Below are 27,673 nucleotides of genomic sequence, written 5' to 3' on the forward strand. Positions count from 1 at the left end.
CTAAAGCAGACCTATCTTACACCCCGAACATCAAGAAACAACAGATCTGATCATTGCTGGCAAAAGAAATATGTGCTTGCAATAGTAAAGAGTAAATTAAGCAAAAAATTGTCTAGAGCTGTTTTTGAAAACTTTTCTACCTGATTCGAGCTGATCTATATTCTAGAACTGTCACAAGCAGATGTCTGTCTTCTGATGATCTAAAGCAGACCTATCTTACACCCCGAACATCAAGAAACAACAGATCTCATCATTGCTGGCAAAAGAAATATGTGCTTGCAATAGTAAAGAGTAAATTAAGCAAAAAATTGTCTAGAGCTGTTGTGAAACATTTTCTGCCTGATACCAGCTGATCTATATTCCAGAAATGCCACAAGCAGATGTCTGTCTTCTGATGATCTAAAGCAGACCTATCTAACAGGCCGAGCACCGACAAACAACACGGCTCATCATTGCTGGCAAATTGCTAATGGATAAGGCATCTGACTTCAGATCAGAAGATTAAGGGTTCAAGTCCCTTCGTGGTTAGCAGTCTCATTGAACTCAACAAATGTTGTTTCTCTTTGTATGAAATCACTGTCCCAGTATGTTTAATTATTCTTAGTATCATTGACTATCAGGGTGTTGCCATTATTATGAATCATTTGTTGAACAAGATTTTTGTAGAGGTTTGGTTTCAAAACCGTTTCTTAACCTCAAATCAGACACCTCTCCCTAATGTTAGGATCACAACATCAGATTTAAGCAAAAAAATTGCCTACAGCTGTTGTGAAACATTTTCTGCCTGATTCCAGCTGATCTATATTCCAGAAATGCCACAAGCAGATGTCTGTCTTCTGATGATCTAAAGCAGACCTATCTTACAGCCCGAGCACTGACAAACAACACGGCTCATCATTGCTGGCAAAACAAATGTGCGTTTGCAACAGTAGATGGCCAGTATGGGGGTTGAACCCATGGCCTTGGCGTTATTAGCACCACGCTCTAACCAGCTGAGCTAACCAGCCACGTATTGATCATACATATGTTGCTTTTAAAACAATAAAAAGTGCCTAAATGCATAAAAAAGGCTTATCCATCAAGAGTACCACAAAAGATCAACTCCCCCAGTTCACTGAGAAGGGTGCTTTTCGTGACCACGTGGCCTAATGGATAAGGCGTCTGACTTCAGATCAGAATATTAAGGGTTCAAGTCCATTCGTGGTTAGCAGTCTTATTGAACTCAACAGATGTTGTTTCTCTTTGTATGAAAACACTGTCCCAGTATGTTCAATTATTCTTAGTATCATTGACTATCAGGGTGTTGCCATTATTATGAATCATTTGTTGGACAAGATTTTTGTAGAGGTTTGGTTTCAAAACCGTTTCTCAACCTCAAATCAGACACCTCTCCCTAATGTTAGGATCACAACATCAGATTTAAGCAAAAAAATTGCCAGTATGGGGGTTGAACCCATGTCCTTCGCATTATTAGCACCACGCTCTAACCAGCTGAGCATCATTGCTGGCTTACCACGTGTCCTAATGGATAAGGCGTCTGACTTTGGATCAGAAGATTAAGGGTTCAAGTCCCTTCGTGGTTAGCAGTCACATTGAACTCAACAAATGTTGTTTCTCTTTGTATGAGGTTTGGTTTCAAAACCGTTTCTCAACCTCAAATCAGACACCTCTCCCTAATGTTAGGATCACAACATCAGATTTAAGCAAATAAAGTGCCTACAGCTGTTGTGACATATTTTCTCCCTACAGGCGTCTGACTTCAGATCAGAATATTAAGGGTTCAAGTTCATTCGTGGTTAGCAGTCTTATTGAACTCAACAGATGTTGTTTCTCTTTGTATGAAATCACTGTCCCAGTATGTTTAATTATTCTTAGTATCATTGACTATCAGGGTGTTGCCATTATTATGAATCATTTGTTGGACAAGATTTTTGTAGAGGTTTGGTTTCAAAACCGTTTCTCAACCTCAAATCAGACACCTCTCCCTAATGTTAGGATCACAACATCAGATTTAAGCAAATAAATTGCCTACAGCTGTTGTGAAACATTTTCTGCCTGATTCCAGCTGATCTATATTCCAGAAATGCCACAAGCAGATGTCTGTCTTCTGATGATCTAAAGCAGACCTATCTAACAGGCCGAGCACCGACAAACAACACGGCTCATCATTGCTGGCAAAACAAATGCACATTTGCAACAGTAGATGGCCAGTATGTGGGCTGAACCAATGGCCTTGGCGTTATTAGCACCACACTCTAACCAGCTGAGCTAACCGGCCACATTTGATCATACATATTTTGCTTTTAAAACAATAAAAAGTGCCTAAATGCATAAAAAAGGCTTATCCATCAAGAGTACCACAAAAGATCTACTCCCCCAGTTCACTGAGAAGGGTGCTTTTCGTGACCACGTGGCCTAATGGATAAGGCGTCTGACTTCAGATCAGAATATTAAGGGTTCAAGTCCATTCGTGGTTAGCACTCTTATTGAACTCAACAGATGTTGTTTCTCTTTGTATGAAATCACCCTCCCAGTATGTTCAATTATTCTTAGTATCATTGACTATCAGGGTGTTGCCATTATTATGAATCATTTGTTGGACAAGATTTTTGTAGAGGTTTGGTTTCAAAACCGTTTCTCAACCTCAAATCAGACACCTCTCCCTAATGTTGGGATCACAACATCAGATTTAAGCAAATAAATTGCCTACAGCTGTTGTGAAACATTTTCTGCCTGATTCCAGCTAATCTATATTCCAGAAATGCCACAAGCAGATGTCTGTCTTCTGATGATCTAAAGCAGACCTATCTAACAGGCCGAGCACCGACAAACAACACGGCTCATCATTGCTGGCAAATTGCTAATCGATAAGGCGTCTGACTTCAGATCAGAAGATTAAGGGTTCAAGTCCCTTCGTGGTTAGCAGTCTCATTGACCTCAACAGATGTTGTTTCTCTTTGTATGAAATCACTGTCCCAGTATGTTTAATTATTCTTAGTATCATTGACTATAAGGGTGTTGCCATTATTACGAATCATTTGTTGGACAAGATTTTTGTAGAGGTTTGGTTTCAAAACGGTTTCTCAACCTCAAATCAGACACCTCTCCCTAATGTTAGGATCACAACATCAGATTTAAGCAAAAAAAATTCCCTAGAGCTGTTGTGAAACATTTTCTGCCTGATTCCAGCTGATCTATATTCCAGAAATGCCACAAGCAGATGTCTGTCTTCTGATGATCTAAAGCAGACCTATCTTACAGCCTGAGCACCGACAAACAACACGGCTCACCATTGATGGCAAAACAAATGCGCATTAGCAACAGTAGATGGGCAGTATGGGGGTTGAACCCATGGCCTTGGCGTTATTAGCACCACGCTCTAACCAGGTGAGCTAACCGGCCACATTTTGATCATATATATGTTGCTTTTGAAACAATAAACAGTGCCTAAATGCATAAAAAAGGCTTATCCATCAAGAGTACCACGAAAGATATAGTCCCCCAGTTCACTGAGAAGGGTGCCTTTCGTGACCACGTGGCCTAATGGATAAGGCGTCTCACTTCGGATCAGAAGATTAAGGCTTCAAGTCCCTTTGTGGTTAGCAGTCACATTGAACTCAACAGATGTTGTTTCTCTTTGTATGAAATCACTGTCCCAGTATGTTTAATTATTCTTAGTATCATTGACTATCAGGGTGTTGCCATTATTATGAATCATTTGTTGGACAAGATTTTTGTAGAGGTTTGGTTTCAAAACCGTTTCTCAACCTCAAATCAGACACCTCTCCCTAATGTTAGGATCACAACATCAGATTTAAGCAAATAAATTGCCTACAGCCGTTTGGTTTCAAAACCGTTTCTCAACCTCAAATCAGACACCTCTCCCTAATGTTGGGATCACAACATCAGATTTAAGCAAATAAATTGCCTACAGCTGTTGTGAAACATTTTCTGCCTGATTCCAGCTAATCTATATTCCAGAAATGCCACAAGCAGATGTCTGTCTTCTGATGATCTAAAGCAGACCTATCTAACAGGCCGAGCACCGACAAACAACACGGCTCATCATTGCTGGCAAAACAAATGCACATTTGCAACAGTAGATGGCCCGTATGGGGGCTGAACCAATGGCCTTGGCGTTATTAGCACCACACTCTAACCAGCTGAGCTAACCGGCCACATTTGATCATACATATTTTGCTTTTAAAACAATAAAAAGTGCCTAAATGCATAAAAAAGGCTTATCCATCAAGAGTACCACAAAAGATCTACTCCCCCAGTTCACTGAGAAGGGTGCTTTTCGTGACCACGTGGCCTAATGGATAAGGCGTCTGACTTCAGATCAGAATATTAAGGGTTCAAGTCCATTCGTGGTTAGCACTCTTATTGAACTCAACAGATGTTGTTTCTCTTTGTATGAAATCACCCTCCCAGTATGTTCAATTATTCTTAGTATCATTGACTATCAGGGTGTTGCCATTATTATGAATCATTTGTTGGACAAGATTTTTGTAGAGGTTTGGTTTCAAAACCGTTTCTCAACCTCAAATCAGACACCTCTCCCTAATGTTGGGATCACAACATCAGATTTAAGCAAATAAATTGCCTACAGCTGTTGTGAAACATTTTCTGCCTGATTCCAGCTAATCTATATTACAGAAATGCCACAAGCAGATGTCTGTCTTCTGATGATCTAAAGCAGACCTATCTAACAGGCCGAGCACCGACAAACAACACGGCTCATCATTGCTGGCAAATTGCTAATCGATAAGGCGTCTGACTTCAGATCAGAAGATTAAGGGTTCAAGTCCCTTCGTGGTTAGCAGTCTCATTGACCTCAACAGATGTTGTTTCTCTTTGTATGAAATCACTGTCCCAGTATGTTTAATTATTCTTAGTATCATTGACTATCAGGGTGTTGCCATTATTACGAATCATTTGTTGGACAAGATTTTTGTAGAGGTTTGGTTTCAAAACCGTTTCTCAACCTCAAATCAGACACCTCTCCCTAATGTTAGGATCACAACATTAGATTTAAGCAAAAAAATTGCCTAGAGCTGTTGTGAAACATTTTCTACCTGATTCCAGCTGATCTATATTCCATAAATGCCACAAGCAGATATCTGTCTTCTGATGATCTAAAGCAGACCTATCTTACAGCCCGAGCACCGACAAACAACACGGCTCATCATTGCTGGCAAAACAAATGTGCGTTTGCAACATTAGATGGCCAGTATGGAGGTTGAACCCATGGCCTTGGCGGTATTAGCACCACGCTCTAACCAGCTGAGCTAACCGGCCACGTTTTGATCATATATATGTTGCTTTTGAAACAATAAACAGTGCCTAAATGCATAAAAAAGGCTTATCCATCAAGAGTACCACGAAAGATCTAGTCCCCCAGTTCACTGAGAAGGGTGCCTTTCGTGACCACTTGGCCTAATGGATAAGGCGTCTGACTTCGGATCAGAAGATTAAGGGTTCAAGTCCCTTCGTGGTTAGCAGTCACATTGAACTCAACAAATGTTGTTTCTCTTTGTATGAAATCACTGTCCCAGGATGTTTAATAATTCTTAGTATCATTGACTATCAGGGTGTTGCCATTATTATGAATCATTTGTTGGACAAGATTTTTGTAGAGGTTTGGTTTCAAAACCGTTTCTCAACCTCAAATCAGACACCTCTCCCTAATGTTAGGATCACAACATCAGATTTAAGCGAAGAAATTGCCTAGAGCTGTTGTGAAACATTTTCTGCCTGATTCCAGCTGATCTATATTCCAGAAATGCCACAAGCAGATGTCTGTCTTCTGATGATCTAAAGCAGACCTATCTTACAGCCCGAGCACCGACAAACAACACGGCTCATCATTGCTGGCAAAACAAATGCGCATTTGCAACAGTAGATGGCCAGAATGGGGGCTGAACCCATGGCCTTGGCGTTATTAGCACCATACTCTAACCAGCTGAGCTAACCTGCCACATTTGATCATACATATGTTGCTTTTAAAACAATAAACAGTTCCTAAATGCATAAAAAAGGCTTATCCATCAAGAGTACCACAAAAGATCTAGTCCCCCAGTTCACTGAGAAGGGTGCCTTTCGTGATCACGTGGCCTAATGGATAAGGCGTCTGACTTCGGATCAGAAGATTAAGGGTTCAAGTCCCTTCGTGGTTAGCAGTCTCATTGAACTCAACAGATGTTGTTTCTCTTTTTATGAAATCACTGTCCCAGTATGTTTAATTATTCTTAGTATCATTGACTATCAGGGTGTTGCCATTGTTATGAATCATTTGTTGGACAAGATTTTTGTAGAGGTTTGGTTTCAAAACCGTTTCTCAACCTCAAATCAGACACCTCTCCCTAATGTTAGGATCACAACATCAGATTTAAGCAAATAAATTGCCTACAGCTGTTGTGAAACATTTTCTGCCTCATTCCAGCTGGTCTATATTCCAGAAATGCCACAAGCAGATGTCTGTCTTCTGATGATCTAAAGCAGACCTATCTTACAGCCCGAGCACCGACAAACAACACGGCTCATCATTGCTGGCAAAACAAATGCGCATTTGCAACAGTAGATGGCCAGAATGGGGGCTGAACCCATGGCCTTGGCGTTATTAGCACCATACTCTAACCAGCTGAGCTAACCGGCCACGTTTTGATTATATATATGTTGCTTTTGAAACAATAAACAGTTCCTAAATGCATAAAAAGGCTTATCCATCAAGAGTACCACGAAAGATCTAGTCTCCCAGTTCACTGAGAAGAGTGTTTTTCATGACCACGTGGCCTAATGGATAAGGTGTCTGACTTCGGATCAGAAGATTAAGGGTTCAAGTCCCTTAGTGGTTAGCAGTCTCATTGAACTCAACAGATGTTGTTTCTCTTTGTATGAAATCACTGTCCCAGTATGTTTAATTATTCTTAGTATCATTGACTATCAGGGTGTTGCCATTATTATGAATCATTTGTTGGACAAGATTTTTGTAGAGGTTTGGTTTCAAAACCGTTTCTCAACCTCAAATCAGACACCTCTCCCTAATGTTAGGATCACAACATCAGATTTAAGCAAATAAATTGCCTACAGCTGTTGTGAAACATTTTCTGCCTGATTCGAGCTGAACTATATTCCAGAAATGCCAGAAGCAGATATTTGTCTTTTGATGATCTAAAGCAGACCTATCTTACACCCCGAACATCAAGAAACAACAGATCTGATCATTGCTGGCAAAAGAAATATGTGCTTGCAATAGTAAAGAGTAAATTAAGCAAAAAATTGTCTAGAGCTGTTTTTGAAAACTTTTCTACCTGATTCGAGCTGATCTATATTCTAGAACTGTCACAAGCAGATGTCTGTCTTCTGATGATCTAAAGCAGACCTATCTTACACCCCGAACATCAAGAAACAACAGATCTCATCATTGCTGGCAAAAGAAATATGTGCTTGCAATAGTAAAGAGTAAATTAAGCAAAAAATTGTCTAGAGCTGTTGTGAAACATTTTCTGCCTGATACCAGCTGATCTATATTCCAGAAATGCCACAAGCAGATGTCTGTCTTCTGATGATCTAAAGCAGACCTATCTAACAGGCCGAGCACCGACAAACAACACGGCTCATCATTGCTGGCAAATTGCTAATGGATAAGGCATCTGACTTCAGATCAGAAGATTAAGGGTTCAAGTCCCTTCGTGGTTAGCAGTCTCATTGAACTCAACAAATGTTGTTTCTCTTTGTATGAAATCACTGTCCCAGTATGTTTAATTATTCTTAGTATCATTGACTATCAGGGTGTTGCCATTATTATGAATCATTTGTTGAACAAGATTTTTGTAGAGGTTTGGTTTCAAAACCGTTTCTTAACCTCAAATCAGACACCTCTCCCTAATGTTAGGATCACAACATCAGATTTAAGCAAAAAAATTGCCTACAGCTGTTGTGAAACATTTTCTGCCTGATTCCAGCTGATCTATATTCCAGAAATGCCACAAGCAGATGTCTGTCTTCTGATGATCTAAAGCAGACCTATCTTACAGCCCGAGCACTGACAAACAACACGGCTCATCATTGCTGGCAAAACAAATGTGCGTTTGCAACAGTAGATGGCCAGTATGGGGGTTGAACCCATGGCCTTGGCGTTATTAGCACCACGCTCTAACCAGCTGAGCTAACCAGCCACGTATTGATCATACATATGTTGCTTTTAAAACAATAAAAAGTGCCTAAATGCATAAAAAAGGCTTATCCATCAAGAGTACCACAAAAGATCAACTCCCCCAGTTCACTGAGAAGGGTGCTTTTCGTGACCACGTGGCCTAATGGATAAGGCGTCTGACTTCAGATCAGAATATTAAGGGTTCAAGTCCATTCGTGGTTAGCAGTCTTATTGAACTCAACAGATGTTGTTTCTCTTTGTATGAAAACACTGTCCCAGTATGTTCAATTATTCTTAGTATCATTGACTATCAGGGTGTTGCCATTATTATGAATCATTTGTTGGACAAGATTTTTGTAGAGGTTTGGTTTCAAAACCGTTTCTCAACCTCAAATCAGACACCTCTCCCTAATGTTAGGATCACAACATCAGATTTAAGCAAAAAAATTGCCAGTATGGGGGTTGAACCCATGTCCTTCGCATTATTAGCACCACGCTCTAACCAGCTGAGCATCATTGCTGGCTTGCCACGTGTCCTAATGGATAAGGCGTCTGACTTTGGATCAGAAGATTAAGGGTTCAAGTCCCTTCGTGGTTAGCAGTCACATTGAACTCAACAAATGTTGTTTCTCTTTGTATGAGGTTTGGTTTCAAAACCGTTTCTCAACCTCAAATCAGACACCTCTCCCTAATGTTAGGATCACAACATCAGATTTAAGCAAATAAAGTGCCTACAGCTGTTGTGACATATTTTCTCCCTACAGGCGTCTGACTTCAGATCAGAATATTAAGGGTTCAAGTTCATTCGTGGTTAGCAGTCTTATTGAACTCAACAGATGTTGTTTCTCTTTGTATGAAATCACTGTCCCAGTATGTTTAATTATTCTTAGTATCATTGACTATCAGGGTGTTGCCATTATTATGAATCATTTGTTGGACAAGATTTTTGTAGAGGTTTGGTTTCAAAACCGTTTCTCAACCTCAAATCAGACACCTCTCCCTAATGTTAGGATCACAACATCAGATTTAAGCAAATAAATTGCCTACAGCTGTTGTGAAACATTTTCTGCCTGATTCCAGCTGATCTATATTCCAGAAATGCCACAAGCAGATGTCAGGTAGAAAAATTTTCTACCTGACTCGAGTTGATCTATATTCTAGAAATGCCACAAGCAGATGTCTGTCTTCTAATGATCTAAAGCAGACCTATCTAACAGGCCGAGCACCGACAAACAACACGGCTCATCATTGCTGGCAAAACAAATGCGCATTTTCAACAGTAGATGGCCAGTATGGGGGTTGAACCCTCGGCCTTGGCGTTATTAGCACCACGCTCTAACCAGCTGAGCTAACCGGCCATGGTTTGATCATAAATATGTTGCTTTTGAAACAATAAACAGTGCCTAAATGCATAAAAAAGGCTTATCCATCAAGAGTACCACGAAAGATCTAGTCCCCCAGTTCACTGAGAAGGGCACCTTTCGTGACCACGTGGCCTAATGGATAAGGCGTCTGACTTCGGATCAGAAGATTAAGGGTTCATGTCCCTTCGTGGTTAGCAGTCAAATTGAACTCAATAAATGTTGTTTCACTTTGTATGAAATCACTGTCCCAGTATGTTTAATTATTCTTAGTATCATTGACTATCAGAGTGTTGCCATTATTATAAATCATTTGTTGGACAAGATTTTTGTAGAGGTTTGGTTTCAAAACCGTTTCTTAACCTCAAATCAGACGCCTCTCCCTAATGTTAGGATCACAACATCAGATTTAAGCAAATAAATTGCCTACAGCTGTTGTGAAACATTTTCTGCCTGATTCCAGCTGATCTATATACCAGAAATGCCACAAGCAGATGTCTGTCTTCTGATGATCTAAAGCAGACCTATCTTACAGCCCGAGCACCGACAAACAACACGGCTCATCATTGCTGGCAAAACAAATGTGCATTTTCAACAGTAGATGGCCAGTATGGGGGCTGAACCAATGGCCTTGGCGTTATTAGCACCACACTCTAACCAGCTGAGCTAACCGGCCACATTTGATCATACATATTTTCTTTTAAAACAATAAAAAGTGCCTAAATGCATAAAAAAGGCTTATCCATCAAGAGTACCAAAAAAAAAAACTCCCCCAGTTCACTGAGAAGGGTGCTTTTCGTGACCACGTGGCCTAATGGATAAGGCGTCTGACTTCGGATCAGAAGATTAAGGGTTCAAGTCCCTTCGTGGTTAGCAGTCTCATTGAACTCAACAGATGTTGTTTCTCTTTGTATGAAATCACTGTCCCAGTATGTTCAATTATTCTTAGTATCATTGACTATCAGGGTTTTGCCATTATTATGAATCATTTGTTGGACAAGATTTTTGTAGAGATTTGGTTTCAAAACCGTTTCTCAACCTCAAATTAGACACCTCTCCCTAATGTTAGGATCACAACATCAGATTTAAGCAAAAAAATTGCCTACAGCTGTTGTGAAACATTTTCTACCTGATTCGAGCTGATCTATATTCCAGAAATGCCACAAGCAGATGTCTGTCTTCTGATGATCTAAAGCAGACCTATCTTACACCCTGAAAATCAAGAAACAACAGATCTCATCATTGCTGGCAAAAGAAATAAGTGCTTGCAATAGTAAAGAGTAAATTAAGCAAAAAATTGTCTAGAGCTGTTGTGAAAAGTTTTCTACCTGATTCGAGTTGATCTATATTCTAGAAATGCCACAAGCAGATGTCTGTCTTCTGATGATCTAAAGAAGACCTATCTTACAGCCCGAGCATCGACAAACAACACGGCTCATCATTGCTGGCAAAACAAATGCGCACTTGCAACAGTAGATGGCCAGTATGGGGGTTGAACCCATGGCCTTGGCGTTATTAGCACTACACTCTAACCAGCTGAGCTAACCTGCCACATTTGTTCATACATATGTTGCTTTTAAAACAATAAAAAGTGCCTAAATGCATAAAAAAGGCTTATCCATCAAGAGTACCACAAAAGATCTACTCCCCCAGTTCACTGAGAAGGGTGCTTTTCGTGACCACGTGGCCTAATGGATAAGGCGTCTGACTTCAGATCAGAATATTAAGGGTTCAAGTCCATTCGTGGTTAGCAGTCTTATTGAACTCAACAGATGTTGTTTCTCTTTGTATGAAAACACTGTCCCAGTATGTTTAATTATTCTTAGTATCATTGACTATCAGGGTGTTGCCATTATTATGAATCATTTGTTGGACAAGATTTTTGTAGAGGTTTGGTTTCAAAACCGTTTCTCAACCTCAAATCAGACACCTCTCCCTAATGTTAGGATCACAACATTAGATTTAAGCAAAAAAATTGCCTAGAGCTGTTGTGAAACATTTTCTACCTGATTCCAGCTGATCTATATTCCATAAATGCCACAAGCAGATATCTGTCTTCTGATGATCTAAAGCAGACCTATCTTACAGCCCGAGCACCGACAAACAACACGGCTCATCATTGCTGGCAAAACAAATGTGCGTTTGCAACATTAGATGGCCAGTATGGAGGTTGAACCCATGGCCTTGGCGGTATTAGCACCACGCTCTAACCAGCTGAGCTAACCGGCCACGTTTTGATCATATATATGTTGCTTTTGAAACAATAAACAGTGCCTAAATGCATAAAAAAGGCTTATCCATCAAGAGTACCACGAAAGATCTAGTCCCCCAGTTCACTGAGAAGGGTGCCTTTCGTGACCACGTGGCCTAATGGATAAGGCGTCTGACTTCGGATCAGAAGATTAAGGGTTCAAGTCCATTCGTGGTTAGCAGTCTTATTGAACTCAACAGATGTTGTTTCTCTTTGTATGAAATCACTGTCCCAGTATGTTTAATAATTCTTAGTATCATTGACTATCAGGGTGTTGCCATTATTATGAATCATTTGTTGGACAAGATTTTTGTAGAGGTTTGGTTTCAAAACCGTTTCTCAACCTCAAATCAGACACCTCTCCCTAATGTTAGGATCACAACATCAGATTTAAGCGAAGAAATTGCCTAGAGCTGTTGTGAAACATTTTCTACCTGATTCCAGCTGATCTATATTCCATAAATGCCACAAGCAGATATCTTTCTTCTGATGATCTAAAGCAGACCTATCTTACAGCCCGAGCACCGACAAACAACACGGCTCATCATTGCTGGCAAAACAAATGTGCGTTTGCAACATTAGATGGCCAGTATGGAGGTTGAACCCATGGCCTTGGCGGTATTAGCACCACGCTCTAACCAGCTGAGCTAACCGGCCACGTTTTGATCATATATATGTTGCTTTTGAAACAATAAACAGTGCCTAAATGCATAAAAAAGGCTTATCCATCAAGAGTACCACAAAAGATCTAGTCCCCCAGTTCACTGAGAAGGGTGCCTTTCGTGACCACGTGGCCTAATGGATAAGGCGTCTGACTTCGGATCAGAAGATTAAGGGTTCAAGTCCCTTCGTGGTTAGCAGTCTCATTGAACTCAACAGATGTTGTTTCTCTTTTTATGAAATCACTGTCCCAGTATGTTTAATTATTCTTAGTATCATTGACTATCAGGGTGTTGCCATTGTTATGAATCATTTGTTGGACAAGATTTTTGTAGAGGTTTGGTTTCAAAACCGTTTCTCAACCTCAAATCAGACACCTCTCCCTAATGTTAGGATCACAACATCAGATTTAAGCAAATAAATTGCCTACAGCTGTTGTGAAACATTTTCTGCCTCATTCCAGCTGGTCTATATTCCAGAAATGCCACAAGCAGATGTCTGTCTTCTGATGATCTAAAGCAGACCTATCTTACAGCCCGAGCACCGACAAACAACACGGCTCATCATTGCTGGCAAAACAAATGCGCATTTGCAACAGTAGATGGCCAGAATGGGGGCTGAACCCATGGCCTTGGCGTTATTAGCACCATACTCTAACCAGCTGAGCTAACCGGCCACGTTTTGATTATATATATGTTGCTTTTGAAACAATAAACAGTTCCTAAATGCATAAAAAAGGCTTATCCATCAAGAGTACCACGAAAGATCTAGTCTCCCAGTTCACTGAGAAGGGTGCTTTTCATGACCACGTGGCCTAATGGATAAGGTGTCTGACTTCGGATCAGAAGATTAAGGGTTCAAGTCCCTTCGTGGTTAGCAGTCTCATTGAACTCAACAGATGTTGTTTCTCTTTGTATGAAATCACTGTCCCAGTATGTTTAATTATTCTTAGTATCATTGACTATCAGGGTGTTGCCATTATTATGAATCATTTGTTGGACAAGATTTTTGTAGAGGTTTGGTTTCAAAACCGTTTCTCAACCTCAAATCAGACACCTCTCCCTAATGTTAGGATCACAACATCAGATTTAAGCAAATAAATTGCCTACAGCTGTTGTGAAACATTTTCTGCCTGATTCCAGCTGATCTATATTCCATAAATGCCACAAGCAGATGTCTGTCTTCTGATGATCTAAAGCAGACCTATTTTACAGCCTGAGCACCGACAAACAACACGGCTCTTTATTGCTGGCAAAACAAATGCGCATTTGCAACAGTAGATGGCCAGTATGGGGGTTGAACCCATGGCCTTGGCGTTATTAGCACCACACTCTAACCAGCTGAGCTAACCTGCCACATTTGATCATACATATGTTGCTTTTAAAACAATAAACAGTTCCTAAATGCATAAAAAAGGCTTATCCATCAAGAGTACCACAAAAGATCTAGTCCCCCAGTTCACTGAGAAGGGTGCCTTTCGTGACCACGTGGCCTAATGGATAAGGCGTCTGACTTCGGATCAGAAGATTAACGGTTCAAGTCCCTTCGTGGTTAGCAGTCTCATTGAACTCAACAGATGTTGTTTCTCTTTGTATGAAATCACTGTCCCAGTATGTTTAATTATTCTTAGTATCATTGACTATCAGGGTGTTGCCATTATTATGAATCATTTGTTGGACAAGATTTTTGTAGAGGTTTGCTTTCAAAACCGTTTCTCAACCTCAAATCAGACACCTCTCCCTAATGTTAGGATCACAACATCAGATTTAAGCAAAAAATTGTCTAGAGCTGTTATGAAAAATTTTCTGCCTGATTCGAGTTGATCTATATTCTGGAAATGCCACAAGCAGATGTCTGTCTTCTGATGATCTAAAGCAGACCTATTTTACAGCCTGAGCACCGACAAACAACACGGCTCATCATTGCTGGCATAACAAATGCGCACTTGCAACAGTACATGGCCAGTATTGGGGTTGAACCCATGGCCTTGGCGTTATTAGCACCACGCTCTAACCAGCTGAGCTAACAGGCCACGTATTGATCATATATATGTTGCTTTTAAAACAATAAACAGTTCCTAAATGCATAAAAAAGGCTTATCCATCAAGAGTACCACAAAAGATCTAGTCCCCCAGTTCACTGAGAAGGGTGCCTTTTGGTGACCACGTGGCCAAATGGATAAGGCGTCTGACTTCGGATCAGAAGATTAAGGGTTCAAGTCCCTTCGTGGTTAGCAGTCTCATTGAACTCAACAGATGTTGTTTCTCTTTGTATGAAATCACTCTCCCAGTATGTTTAAATATTCTTAGTATCATTGACTATCAGGGTGTTGCCATTATTATGAATCATTTGTTGAACAAGATTTTTGTAGAGGTTTGGTTTCAAAACCGTTTCTCAACCTCAAATCAGACACCTCTCCCTAATGTTAGGATCACAACATCAGATTTAAGCAAAAAAAATGCCTACAGCTGTTGTGAAACATTTTCTGCCTGATTCCAGCTGATCTATATTCCAGAAATGCCACAAGCAGATGTCTGTCTTCTGATGATCTAAGGCAGACGTATCTTACAGCCCGAGCATCGACAAACAACACGGCTCATCATTGCTGGCAAAACAAATGCGCATTTGCAACAGTAGATGGCCAGTATGGTTGAACCCATGGCCTTGGCGTTATTAGCACCACGCTCTAACCAGCCGAGCTAACCGGCCACGTATTGATCATATATATGTTGCTTTTGAAACAATAAACAGTGCCTAAATGCATAAAAAAGGCTTATCCATCAAGAGTACCACGAAAGATCTAGTCCCCCAGTTCACTGAGAAGGGTGCCTTTCGTGGCCTAATGGATAAGGCGCCTGACTTCGGATCAGAATATTAAGGGTTCAAGTCCATTCGTGGTTAGCAGTCTTATTGAACTCAACAGATGTTGTTTCTCTTTGTATGAAATCACTGTCCCAGTATGTTTAATAATTCTTAGTATCATTGACTATCAGGGTGTTGCCATTATTATGAATCATTTGTTGGACAAGATTTTTGTAGAGGTTTGGTTTCAAAACCGTTTCTCAACCTCAAATCAGACACCTCTCCCTAATGTTAGGATCACAACATCAGATTTAAGCAAAAAAATTGCCTAGAGCTGTTGTGAAACATTTTCTACCTGATTCCAGCTGATCTATATTCCAGAAATGCCACAAGCAGATGTCTGTCTTCTGATGATCTAAAGCAGACCTATCTTACAGCCCGAGCACCGACAAACAACACGGCTCATCATTGCTGGCAAAACAAATGCGCATTTGCAACAGTAGATGGCCAGTATGGAGGTTGAACCCATGGCCTTGGCGTTATTAGCACCATACTCTAACCAGCTGAGCTAACCTGCCACATTTGATCATACATATGTTGCTTTTAAAACAATAAACAGTTCCTAAATGCATAAAAAAGGCTTATCCATCAAGAGTACCACAAAAGATCTAGTCCCCCAGTTCACTGAGAAGGGTGCCTTTCGTGACCACGTGGCCTAATGGATAAGGCGTCTGACTTCGGATCAGAAGTTTAAGGGTTCAAGTCCCTTCGTGGTTAGCAGTCTCATTGAACTCAACAGATGTTGTTCCTCTTTTTATGAAATCACTGTCCCAGTATGTTTAATTATTCTTAGTATCATTGACTATCAGGGTGTTGCGATTGTTATGAATCATTTGTTGGACAAGATTTTTGTAAAGGTTTGGTTTCAAAACCGTCTCTCAACCTCAAATCAGACACCTCTCCCTAATGTTAGGATCACAACATCAGATTTAAGCAAATAAATTGCCTACAGCTGTTGTGAAACATTTTCTGCCTGATTCGAGCTGATCTATATTCCAGAAATGCCACAAGCAGATGTCTGTCTTCTGATGATCTAAAGAAGACCTATCTTACAGCCCGAGCATCGACAAACAACACGGCTCATCATTGCTGGCAAAACAAATGCGCATTTGCAACAGTCGATGGCCAGTATGGTTGAACCCATGGCCATGGCGTTATTAGCACCACGCTCTAACCAGCTGAGCTAACCGGCCACGTATTGATCATATATATGTTGCTTTTGAAACAATAAACAGTGCCTAAATGCATAAAAAAGGCTTATCCATCAAGAGTACCACGAAAGATATAGTCCCCCAGTTCACTGAGAAGGGTGCCTTTCGTGACCACGTGGCCTAATGGATAAGGCGTCTGACTTCGGATCAGAAGATTAAGGGTTCAAGTCCCTTCGTGGTTAGCAGTCTCATTGAACTCAACAGATGTTGTTTCTCTTTGTATGAAATCACTGTCCCAGTATGTTTAATTATTCTTAGTATCATTGACTATCAGGGTGTTGCCATTATTATGAATCATTTGTTGGACAAGATTTTTGTAGAGGTTTGGTTTCAAAACCGTTTCTCAGTGAACTGGGGGACTAGATCTTTTGTGGTACTCTTGATGGATAAGCCTTTTTTATGCATTTAGGAACTGTTTATTGTTTCAAAAGCAACATATATATGATCAATACGTGGCCGGTTAGCTCGGCTGGTTAGAGCGTGGTGCTAATAACGCCAAGGCCATGGGTTCAACCATACTGGCCATCTACTGTTGCAAATGCGCATTTGTTTTGCCAGCAATGATGAGCCGTGTTGTTTGTCGATGCTCGGGCTGTAAGATACGTCTGCCTTAGATCATCAGAAGACAGACATCTGCTTGTGGCATTTCTGGAATATAGATCAGCTGGAATCAGGCAGAAAATGTTTCACAACAGCTGTAGGCATTTTTTTTGCTTAAATCTGATGTTGTGATCCTAACATTAGGGAGAGGTGTCTGATTTGAGGTTGAGAAACGGTTTTGAAACCAAACCTCTACAAAAATCTTGTTCAACAAATGATTCATAATAATGGCAACACCCTGATAGTCAATGATACTAAGAATATTTAAACATACTGGGAGAGTGATTTCATACAAAGAGAAACAACATCTGTTGAGTTCAATGAGACTGCTAACCACGAAGGGACTTGAACCCTTAATCTTCTGATCCGAAGTCAGACGCCTTATCCATTTGGCCACGTGGTCACCAAAAGGCACCCTTCTCAGTGAACTGGGGGACTAGATCTTTTGTGGTACTCTTGATGGATAAGCCTTTTTTATGCATTTAGGAACTGTTTATTGTTTTAAAAGCAACATATATATGATCAATACGTGGCCTGTTAGCTCAGCTGGTTAGAGCGTGGTGCTAATAACGCCAAGGCCATGGGTTCAACCCCCATACTGGCCATCTACTGTTGCAAGTGCGCATTTGTTTTGCCAGCAATGATGAGCCGTGTTGTTTGTCGGTGCTCAGGCTGTAAAATAGGTCTGCTTTAGATCATCAGAAGACAGACATCTGCTTGTGGCATTTCCAGAATATAGATCAACTCGAATCAGGCAGAAAATTTTTCATAACAGCTCTAGACAATTTTTTGCTTAAATCTGATGTTGTGATCCTAACATTAGGGAGAGGTGTCTGATTTGAGGTTGAGAAACGGTTTTGAAAGCAAACCTCTACAAAAATCTTGTCCAACAAATGATTCATAATAATGGCAACACCCTGATAGTCAATGATACTAAGAATAATTAAACATACTGGGACAGTGATTTCATACAAAGAGAAACAACATCTGTTGAGTTCAATGAGACTGCTAACCACGAAGGGACTTGAACCGTTAATCTTCTGATCCGAAGTCAGACGCCTTATCCATTAGGCCACGTGGTCACGAAAGGCACCCTTCTCAGTGAACTGGGGGACTAGATCTTTTGTGGTACTCTTGATGGATAAGCCTTTTTTATGCATTTAGGAACTGTTTATTGTTTTAAAAGCAACATATGTATGATCAAATGTGGCAGGTTAGCTCAGCTGGTTAGAGTGTGGTGCTAATAACGCCAAGGCCATGGGTTCAACCCCCATACTGGCCATCTACTGTTGCAAATGCGCATTTGTTTTGCCAGCAATAAAGAGCCGTGTTGTTTGTCGGTGCTCAGGCTGTAAAATAGGTCTGCTTTAGATCATCAGAAGACAGACATCTGCTTGTGGCATTTATGGAATATATTTGCCTGATGATCTAAGGCAGACGTATCTTACAGCCCGAGCATCGACAAACAACACGGCTCATCATTGCTGGCAAAACAAATGCGCATTTGCAACAGTAGATGGCCAGTATGGTTGAACCCATGGCCTTGGCGTTATTAGCACCACGCTCTAACCAGCCGAGCTAACCGGCCACGTATTGATCATATATATGTTGCTTTTGAAACAATAAACAGTGCCTAAATGCATAAAAAAGGCTTATCCATCAAGAGTACCACGAAAGATCTAGTCCCCCAGTTCACTGAGAAGGGTGCCTTTCGTGGCCTAATGGATAAGGCGTCTGACTTCGGATCAGAATATTAAGGGTTCAAGTCCATTCGTGGTTAGCAGTCTTATTGAACTCAACAGATGTTGTTTCTCTTTGTATGAAATCACTGTCCCAGTATGTTTAATAATTCTTAGTATCATTGACTATCAGGGTGTTGCCATTATTATGAATCATTTGTTGGACAAGATTTTTGTAGAGGTTTGGTTTCAAAACCGTTTCTCAACCTCAAATCAGACACCTCTCCCTAATGTTAGGATCACAACATCAGATTTAAGCAAAAAAATTGCCTAGAGCTGTTGTGAAACATTTTCTACCTGATTCCAGCTGATCTATATTCCAGAAATGCCACAAGCAGATGTCTGTCTTCTGATGATCTAAAGCAGACCTATCTTACAGCCCGAGCACCGACAAACAACACGGCTCATCATTGCTGGCAAAACAAATGCGCATTTGCAACAGTAGATGGCCAGTATGGAGGTTGAACCCATGGCCTTGGCGTTATTAGATTATTATTACAATAAACAGTTCCTAAATGCATAAAAAAGGCTTATCCATCAAGAGTACCACAAAAGATCTACTCCCCCAGTTCACTGAGAAGGGTGCCTTTCGTGACCACGTGGCCTAATGGATAAGGCGTCTGACTTCGGATCAGAAGGTTAAGGGTTCAAGTCCCTTCGTGGTTAGCAGTCTCATTGAACTCAACAGATGTTGTTCCTCTTTTTATGAAATCACTGTCCCAGTATGTTTAATTATTCTTAGTATCATTGACTATCAGGGTGTTGCCATTGTTATGAATCATTTGTTGGACAAGATTTTTGTAAAGGTTTGGTTTCAAAACCGTCTCTCAACCTCAAATCAGACACCTCTCCCTAATGTTAGGATCACAACATCAGATTTAAGCAAATAAATTGCCTACAGCTGTTGTGAAACATTTTCTGCCTGATTCGAGCTGATCTATATTCCAGAAATGCCACAAGCAGATGTCTGTCTTCTGATGATCTAAAGCAGACCTATCTTACACCCCGAAAATCAAGAAACAACAGATCTCATCATTGCTGGCAAAAGAAATATGTGCTTGCAATAGTAAAGAGTAAATCAAGCAAAAAATTGTCTAGAGCTGTTGTGAAAAATTTTCTACCTGATTCGAGTTGATCTATATTCTAGAAATGCCACAAGCAGATGTCTGTCTTCTGATGATCTAAAGCAGACCTATCTTACAGCCCGAGCATCGACAAACAACACGGCTCATCATTGCTGGCAAAACAAATGCGCATTTGCAACAGTCGATGGCCAGTAAGGTTGAACCCATGGCCTTGGCGTTATTAGCACCACGCTCTAACCAGCTGAGCTAACCGGCCACGTATTGATCATATATATGTTGCTTTTGAAACAATAAACAGTGCCTAAATGCATAAAAAAGGCTTATCCATCAAGAGTACCACGAAAGATATAGTCCCCCAGTTCACTGAGAAGGGTGCCTTTCGTGACCACGTGGCCTAATGGATAAGGTGTCTGACTTCGGATCAGAAGATTAAGGGTTCAAGTCCCTTCGTGGTTAGCAGTCTCATTGAACTCAACAGATGTTGTTTCTCTTTGTATGAAATCACTGTCCCAGTATGTTTAATTATTCTTAGTATCATTGACTATCAGGGTGTTGCCATTATTATGAATCATTTGTTGGACAAGATTTTTGTAGAGGTTTGGTTTCAAAACCGTTTCTCAACCTCAAATCAGACACCTCTCCCTAATGTTAGGATCACAACATCAGATTTAAGCAAATAAATTGCCTACAGCTGTTGTGAAACATTTTCTGCCTGATTCCAGCTGGTCTATATTCCAGAAATGCCACAAGCAGATGTCTGTCTTCTGATGATCTAAAGAAGACCTATCTTACAGCCCGAGCATCGACAAACAACACGGCTCATCATTGCTGGCAAAACAAATGTGCGTTTGCAACAGTAGATGGCCAGTATGGGGGTTGAACCCATGGCCTTGGCGTTATTAGCACCACGCTCTAACCAGCTGAGCTAACCGGCCACATTAGATCATACATATGTTGCTTTTAAAACAATAAAAAGTGCCTAAATGCGTAAAAAAGGCTTATCCATCAAGAGTACCACAAAAGATCTACTCCCCCAGTTCACTGAGAAGGGTGCATTTTGTGACCACGTGGCCTAATGGATAAGGCGTCTGACTTCGGATCAGAAGATTAAGGGTTCAAGTCCCTTCGTGGTTAGCAGTCTCATTGAACTCAACAGATGTTGTTTCTCTTTGTATGAAATCACTGTCCCAGTATGTTCAATTATTCTTAGTATCATTGACTATCAGGGTTTTGCCATTATTATGAATCATTTGTTGGACAAGATTTTTGTAGAGGTTTGGTTTCAAAACCGTTTCTCAACCTCAAATCAGACACCTCTCCATAATGTTAGGATCACAACATCAGATTTAAGAAAATAAATTGCCTACAGCTGTTGTGAAACATTTTCTGCCTGATTCCAGCTGATCTATATTCCAGAAATGCCACAAGCAGATGTCTGTCTTCTGATGATCTAAAGGAGACCTATCTTACACCCCGAACATCAAAAAACAACAGATCTCATCATTGCTGGCAAAAGAAATATGTGCTTGCAATGGTAAAGAGTAAATTAAGCAAAAAATTGTCTAGAGCTGTTGTGAAAAATTGTCTACCTGATTCGAGTTGATCTATATTCTAGAAATGCCACAAGCAGATGTCTGTCTTCTGATGATCTAAAGAAGACCTATCATACAGCCCGAGCATCGACAAACAACACGGCTCATCATTGCTGGCAAAACAAATGTGCGTTGCAACAGTAGATGGCCAGTATGGGGGTTGAACTCATGGCCTTGGCGTTATTAGCACCACGCTCTAACCAGCTGAGCTAACAGGCCACATATTGATCATATATATGTTGCTTTTGAAACAATAAACAGTGCCTAAATGCATAAAAAAAGCTTATCCATCAAGAGTACCACGAAAAATCTAGTCCCCCAGTTCACTGAGAAGGGTGCCTTTTGTGACCACGTGGCCTAATGGATAAGGCGTCTGACTTCGGATCAGAAGATTAAGGGTTCAAGTCCCTTCGTGGTTAGCAGTCTCATTGATCTCAACAAATGTTGTTTCTCTTTGTATGAAATCACTGTCCCAGTATGTTTAATTATTCTTAGTATCATTGACTATCAGGGTGTTGCCATTATTATGAATCATTTGTTGGACAACATTTTTGTAGAGGTTTGGAAAGATCTAGTCCCCCAGTTCACTGAGAAGGGTGCATTTCGTGACCACGTGGCCTAATGGATAAGGCGTCTGACTTCGGATCAGAAGCTAAGGGTTCAAGTCCCTTTGTGGTTAGCAGTCACATTGAACTCAACAGATGTTGTTTCTCTTTGTATGAAATCACTGTCCCAGTATGTTCAATTATTCTTAGTATCATTGACTATCAGGGTGTTGCCATTATTATGAATCATTCGTTGGACAAGATTTTTGTAGAGGTTTGGTTTCAAAACCGTTTCTCAACCTCAAATCAGACACCTCTCCCTAATGTTAGGATCACAACATCAGATTTAAGCAAATAAATTGCCTACAGCCGTTTGGTTTCAAAACCGTTTCTCAACCTCAAATCAGACAGCTCTCCCTAATGTTAGGATCACAACATCAGATTTAAGCAAATAAATTGCCTACAGCTGTTGTGAAACATTTTCTGCCTGATTCCAGCTGATCTATATTCCAGAAATGCCACAAGCAGATGTCTGTCTTCTGATGATCTAAAGCAGACCTATCTTACAGCCCGAGCACCGACAAACAACACGGCTCATCATTGCTGGCAAAACAAATGTGCGTTTGCAACAGTAGATGGCCAGTATGGGGGTTGAACCCATGGCCTTGGTTTTATTAGCACCACGCTCTAACCAGCTGGGCTAACCGGCCACGTTTTGATCATATATATGTTACTTTTGAAACAATAAACAGTGCCTAAATGCGTAAAAAAGGCTTATCCATCAAGAGTACCACAAAAGATCTACTCCCCCAGTTCACTGAGAAGGCTGCTTTTCGTGACCACGTGGCCTAATGGATAAGGCGTCTGACTTCAGATCAGAATATTAAGGGTTCAAGTCCTTTCGTGGTTAGCACTCTTATTGAACTCAACAGATGTTGTTTCTTTTTGTATGAAATCACTGTCCCAGTATGTTCAATTATTCTTAGTATCATTGACTATCAGGGTGTTGCCATTATTATGAATCATTTGTTGGACAAGATTTTTGTAGAGGTTTGGTTTCAAAACCGTTTCTCAACCTCAAATCAGACACCTCTCCCTAATGTTAGGATCACAACATCAGATTTAAGCAAATAAATTGCCTACAGCTGTTGTGAAACATTTTCTGCCTGATTCCAGCTGATCTATATTCCAGAAATGCCACAAGCAGATGTCTGTCTTCTGATGATCTAAAGGAGACCTATCTTACACCCCGAACATCAAAAAACAACAGATCTCATCATTGCTGGCAAAAGAAATATGTGCTTGCAATAGTAAAGAGTAAATTAAGCAAAAAATTGTCTAGAGCTGTTGTGAAAAATTTTCTACCTGATTCGAGTTTATCTATATTCTAGAAATGCCACAAGCAGATGTCTGTCTTCTGATGATCTAAAGAAGACCTATCTTACAGCCCGAGCATCGACAAACAACACGGCTCATCATTGCTGGCAAAACAAATGTGCGTTTGCAACAGTAGATGGCCAGTATGGTGGTTGAACCCATGGCCTTGGCGTTATTAGCACCACGCTCTAACCAGCTGAGCTAACAGGCCACGTATTGATCATATATATGTTGCTTTTGAAACAATAAACAGTTCCTAAATGCATAAAAAAGGCTTATCCATTAAGAGTACCACGAAAGATCTAGTCCCCCAGTTCACTGAGATGGACGCTTTTCGTGACCACGTGGCCTAAAAGATAAGGCGTCTGACTTCGGATCAGAAGATTAAGAGTTCAAGTCCCTTCGTGGTTAGCAGTCTCATTGAACTCAACAGATGTTGTTTCTCTTTGTATGAAATCACTGTCCCAGTATGTTTAATTATTCTTAGTATCATTGACTATCAGGGTGTTGCCATTATTATGAATCATTTGTTGGACAAGATTTTTGTAGAGGTTTGGTTTCAAAACCGTTTCTCAACCTCAAATCAGACACCTCTCCCTAATGTTAGGATCACAACATCAGATTTAAGCAAATAAATTGCCTACAGCTGTTGTGAAACATTTTCTGCCTGATTCCAGCTGATCTATATTCCAGAAATGCCACAAGCAGATGTCTGTCTTCTGATGATCTAAAGCAGACCTATCTTACAGCCCGAGGACCGACAAACAACACGGCTCATCATTGCTGGCAAAACAAATGTGCGTTTGCAACAGTAGATGGCCAGTATGGGGGTTGAACCCATGGCCTTGGTTTTATTAGCACCACGCTCTAACCAGCTGGGCTAACCGGCCACGTTTTGATCATATATATGTTACTTTTGAAACAATAAACAGTGCCTAAATGCATAAAAGGCTTATCCATCAAGAGTACCACGAAAGATCTAGTCCCCCAGTTCACTGAGATGGACGCTTTTCGTGACCACGTGGCCTAAAAGATAAGGCGTCTGACTTCGGATCAGAAGATTAAGAGTTCAAGTCCCTTCGTGGTTAGCAGTCTCATTGAACTCAACAAATGTTGTTTCTCTTTGTATGAAATCACTGTCCCAGTATGTTTAATTATTCTTAGTATCATTGACTATCACGGTGTTGCCATTATTATGAATCATTGTTGGACAAGATTTTTGTAGAGGTTTGGTTTCAAAACCGTTTCTCAACCTCAAATCAGACACCTCTCCCTAATGTTAGGATCACAACATCAGATTTAAGCAAAAAAATTGCCTAGAGCTGTTGTGAAACATTTTCTACCTGATTCGAGCTGATCTATATTCCAGAAATGCCACAAGCAGATGTCTGTCTTCTGATGATCTAAAGCAGACCTATCTTACATCCCGAACATCAAGGAACAACAGATCTGATCATTGCTGGCAAAAGAAATATGTGCTTGCAATAGTAAAGAGTAAATTAAGCAAAAAATTGTCTAGAGCTGTTGTGAAAAAAATTCTACCTGATTCGAGTTGATCTATATTCTAGAAATGCCACAAGCAGATGTCTGTCTTCTGATGATCTAAAGCAGACCTATCTTACAGCCCGAGCATCGACAAACAACACGGCTCATCATTGCTGGCAAAACAAATGCTCGTTTACAACAGTAGATGGCCAGTATGGGGGTTGAACCCATGGCCTTGGCGTTATTAGACCCACACTCTAACCAGCTGAGCTAACCGGCCACATTTTGATCATATATATGTTGCTTTCGAAACAATAAACAGTGCCTAAATGCATAAAAAAGGCTTATCCATCAAGAGTACCACGAAAGATCTAGTCCCCCAGTTCACTGAGAAGGGTGCCTTTGACACCACGTGGCCTAATGGATAAGGCGTCTGACTTATAATCAGAAAATTAAAGGTTCAAGTCCCTTCGTGGTTAGCAGTCTCATTGACCTCAACAGATGTTGTTTCTCTTTGTATGAAATCACTGTCCCAGTATGTTTAAATATTCTTAGTATCATTGACTATCAGGGTGTTGCCATTATTATGAATCATTTGTTGGACAAGATTTTTGTAGAGGTTTGGTTTCAAAACCGTTTCTCAACCTCAAATCAGACACCTCTCCCTAATGTTAGGATCACAACATCAGATTTAAGCAAATAAATTGCCTACAGCTGTCGTGAAACATTTTCTGCCTGATACCAGCTGATCTATATTCCAGAAATGCCAGAAGCAGATGTCTGTCTTCTGATGATCTAAAGCAGACCTATCTAACAGGCCGAGCACCGACAAACAACACGGCTCATCATTGCTGGCAAAACAAATGTGCATTTGCAACAGTAGATGGCCAGTATGGGGGTTGAACCCATGGACTTGGCGTTATTAGCACCACGCTCTAACCAGCTGAGCTAACAGGCCACGTATTGATCATATATATGTTGCTTTTGAAACAATAAACAGTGCCTAAATGCATAAAAAAGGCTTATCCATCAAGAGTACCACGAAAGATCTAGTCCCCCAGTTCACTGAGAAGGGTGCCTCTCGTGACCACGTGGCCTAATGGATAAGGCGTCTGACTTTGGATCAGAAGCTAAGGGTTCAAGTCCGTTTGTGGTTAGCAGTCACATTGAACTCAACAAATGTTGTTTCTCTTTGTATGAAATCACTGTCCCAGTATGTTTAATTATTCTTAGTATCATTGACTATCAGGGTGTTGCCATTATTATGAATCATTTGTTAGACAAGATTTTTGTAGAGGAGAGGTTTGGTTTCAAAACCGTTTCTCAACCTCAAATCAGACACCTCTCCCCAATGTTAGGATCACAACATCAGATTTAAGCAAATAAATTGCCTACAGCCGTTTGGTTTCAAAACCGTTTCTCAACCTCAAATCAGACACCTCTCCCTAATGTTAGGATCACAACATCAGATTTAAGCAAATAAATTGCCTAAAGCTGTTGTGAAACATTTTCTGCCTGATACCAGCTGATCTATGTTCCAGAAATGCCACAAGCAGATGTCTGTCTTCTGATGATCTAAAGCAGACCTATCTTACAGCCCGAGCACCGACAAACAACACGGCTCATCATTGCTGGCAAAACAAATGCGCATTTGCAACAGTAGATGGCCAGAATGGGGGCTGAACCCATAGCCTTGGCGTTATTAGCACCATACTCTAACCAGCTGAGCTAACCGGCCACATTTGATCGTACATATGTTGCTTTTAAAACAATAAAAAGTGCCTAAATGCGTAAAAAAGGCTTATCCATCAAGAGTACCACAAAAGATCTACTCCCCCAGTTCACTGAGAAGGCTGCTTTTCGTGATCACGTGGCCTAATGGATAAGGCGTCTGACTTCGGATCAGAAGATTAAGGGTTCAAGTCCATTCGTGGTTAGCAGTCTTATTGAACTCAACAGATGTTGATTCTCTTTGTATGAAATCACTGTCCCAGTATATTCAATTATTCTTAGTATCATTGACTATCAGGGATTTGCCATTATTATGAATCATTTGTTGGACAAGATTTTTGTAGAGGTTTGGTTTCAAAACCGTTTCTCAACCTCAAATCAGACACCTCTCCCTAATGTTAGGATCACAACATCAGATTTAAGCAAATAAATTGCCTACAGCTGTTGTGAAACATTTTCTGCCTGATTCCAGCTGATCTATATTCCAGAAATGCCACAAGCAGATGTCTGTCTTTCTGATGATCTAAAGCAGACCTATCTTACAGCCTGAGCACCGACAAACACCACGGCTCATCATTGCTGGCAAAACAAATGCGCATTTGCAACAGTAGATGGCCAGTATGGGGGTTGAACCCATGGCCTTGGCGTTATTAGAATCACGCTCTAACCAGCTGAGCTAACAGGACACGTATTGATCATATATATGTTGCTTTTGAAACAATAAACAGTGCCTAAATGCATAAAAAAGGCTTATCCATCAAGAGTACCACGAAAGATCTAGTCCCCCAGTTCACTGAGAAGGGTGCCTTTCGTGACCACGTGGCCTAATGGATAAGGCGTCAGACTTCGGATCAGAAGATTAAGGGTTCAAGTCCCTTCGTGGTTAGCAGTCTCATTGAACTCAACAGATGTTGTTTCTCTTTGTGTGAAATCACTGTCCCAGTATGTTTAATTATTCTTAGTATCATTGACTATCAGGGTGTTGCCATTATTATGAATCATTTGTTGAACAAGAT

The 27,673-nt window shown here is 40.6% G+C and overlaps 1 protein-coding gene and 21 non-coding genes across 22 annotated transcripts in view; 17 read left to right on the plus strand and 5 right to left on the minus strand.

The window, feature by feature from the left end:
- Positions 1-27,673, minus strand: part of LOC114858575 (acid-sensing ion channel 1A-like) — a 196,032-nt gene that overhangs the window by 52,878 nt on the left and 115,481 nt on the right. The window lies entirely within an intron of this gene.
- Positions 934-1,007, minus strand: trnai-aau (transfer RNA isoleucine (anticodon AAU)). The gene has a single exon. It is a non-coding gene; the product is annotated as a tRNA-Ile (tRNA).
- Positions 5,429-5,501, plus strand: trnar-ucg (transfer RNA arginine (anticodon UCG)). The gene has a single exon. It is a non-coding gene; the product is annotated as a tRNA-Arg (tRNA).
- On the plus strand, positions 6,107-6,179 carry trnar-ucg (transfer RNA arginine (anticodon UCG)). The gene has a single exon. It is a non-coding gene; the product is annotated as a tRNA-Arg (tRNA).
- Positions 8,107-8,180, minus strand: trnai-aau (transfer RNA isoleucine (anticodon AAU)). The gene has a single exon. It is a non-coding gene; the product is annotated as a tRNA-Ile (tRNA).
- On the plus strand, positions 9,644-9,716 carry trnar-ucg (transfer RNA arginine (anticodon UCG)). Its single transcript has one exon. It is a non-coding gene; the product is annotated as a tRNA-Arg (tRNA).
- trnar-ucg (transfer RNA arginine (anticodon UCG)) lies at positions 10,320-10,392 on the plus strand. Its single transcript has one exon. It is a non-coding gene; the product is annotated as a tRNA-Arg (tRNA).
- Positions 11,876-11,948, plus strand: trnar-ucg (transfer RNA arginine (anticodon UCG)). Its single transcript has one exon. It is a non-coding gene; the product is annotated as a tRNA-Arg (tRNA).
- On the plus strand, positions 12,555-12,627 carry trnar-ucg (transfer RNA arginine (anticodon UCG)). Its single transcript has one exon. It is a non-coding gene; the product is annotated as a tRNA-Arg (tRNA).
- trnar-ucg (transfer RNA arginine (anticodon UCG)) lies at positions 13,234-13,306 on the plus strand. The gene has a single exon. It is a non-coding gene; the product is annotated as a tRNA-Arg (tRNA).
- trnar-ucg (transfer RNA arginine (anticodon UCG)) lies at positions 14,591-14,663 on the plus strand. The gene has a single exon. It is a non-coding gene; the product is annotated as a tRNA-Arg (tRNA).
- Positions 15,937-16,009, plus strand: trnar-ucg (transfer RNA arginine (anticodon UCG)). The gene has a single exon. It is a non-coding gene; the product is annotated as a tRNA-Arg (tRNA).
- trnar-ucg (transfer RNA arginine (anticodon UCG)) lies at positions 16,613-16,685 on the plus strand. The gene has a single exon. It is a non-coding gene; the product is annotated as a tRNA-Arg (tRNA).
- Positions 17,434-17,506, minus strand: trnar-ucg (transfer RNA arginine (anticodon UCG)). Its single transcript has one exon. It is a non-coding gene; the product is annotated as a tRNA-Arg (tRNA).
- Positions 17,635-17,708, plus strand: trnai-aau (transfer RNA isoleucine (anticodon AAU)). The gene has a single exon. It is a non-coding gene; the product is annotated as a tRNA-Ile (tRNA).
- trnar-ucg (transfer RNA arginine (anticodon UCG)) lies at positions 19,436-19,508 on the plus strand. Its single transcript has one exon. It is a non-coding gene; the product is annotated as a tRNA-Arg (tRNA).
- trnar-ucg (transfer RNA arginine (anticodon UCG)) lies at positions 20,311-20,383 on the plus strand. Its single transcript has one exon. It is a non-coding gene; the product is annotated as a tRNA-Arg (tRNA).
- trnai-aau (transfer RNA isoleucine (anticodon AAU)) lies at positions 20,789-20,862 on the minus strand. Its single transcript has one exon. It is a non-coding gene; the product is annotated as a tRNA-Ile (tRNA).
- On the plus strand, positions 20,989-21,061 carry trnar-ucg (transfer RNA arginine (anticodon UCG)). The gene has a single exon. It is a non-coding gene; the product is annotated as a tRNA-Arg (tRNA).
- On the plus strand, positions 21,866-21,938 carry trnar-ucg (transfer RNA arginine (anticodon UCG)). The gene has a single exon. It is a non-coding gene; the product is annotated as a tRNA-Arg (tRNA).
- On the plus strand, positions 22,127-22,198 carry trnar-ucg (transfer RNA arginine (anticodon UCG)). Its single transcript has one exon. It is a non-coding gene; the product is annotated as a tRNA-Arg (tRNA).
- trnar-ucg (transfer RNA arginine (anticodon UCG)) lies at positions 27,471-27,543 on the plus strand. Its single transcript has one exon. It is a non-coding gene; the product is annotated as a tRNA-Arg (tRNA).

The sequence above is a fragment of the Betta splendens genome, chromosome 7 (assembly GCF_900634795.4).
Source record: "Betta splendens chromosome 7, fBetSpl5.4, whole genome shotgun sequence".
NCBI lineage: Eukaryota > Metazoa > Chordata > Actinopteri > Anabantiformes > Osphronemidae > Betta > Betta splendens.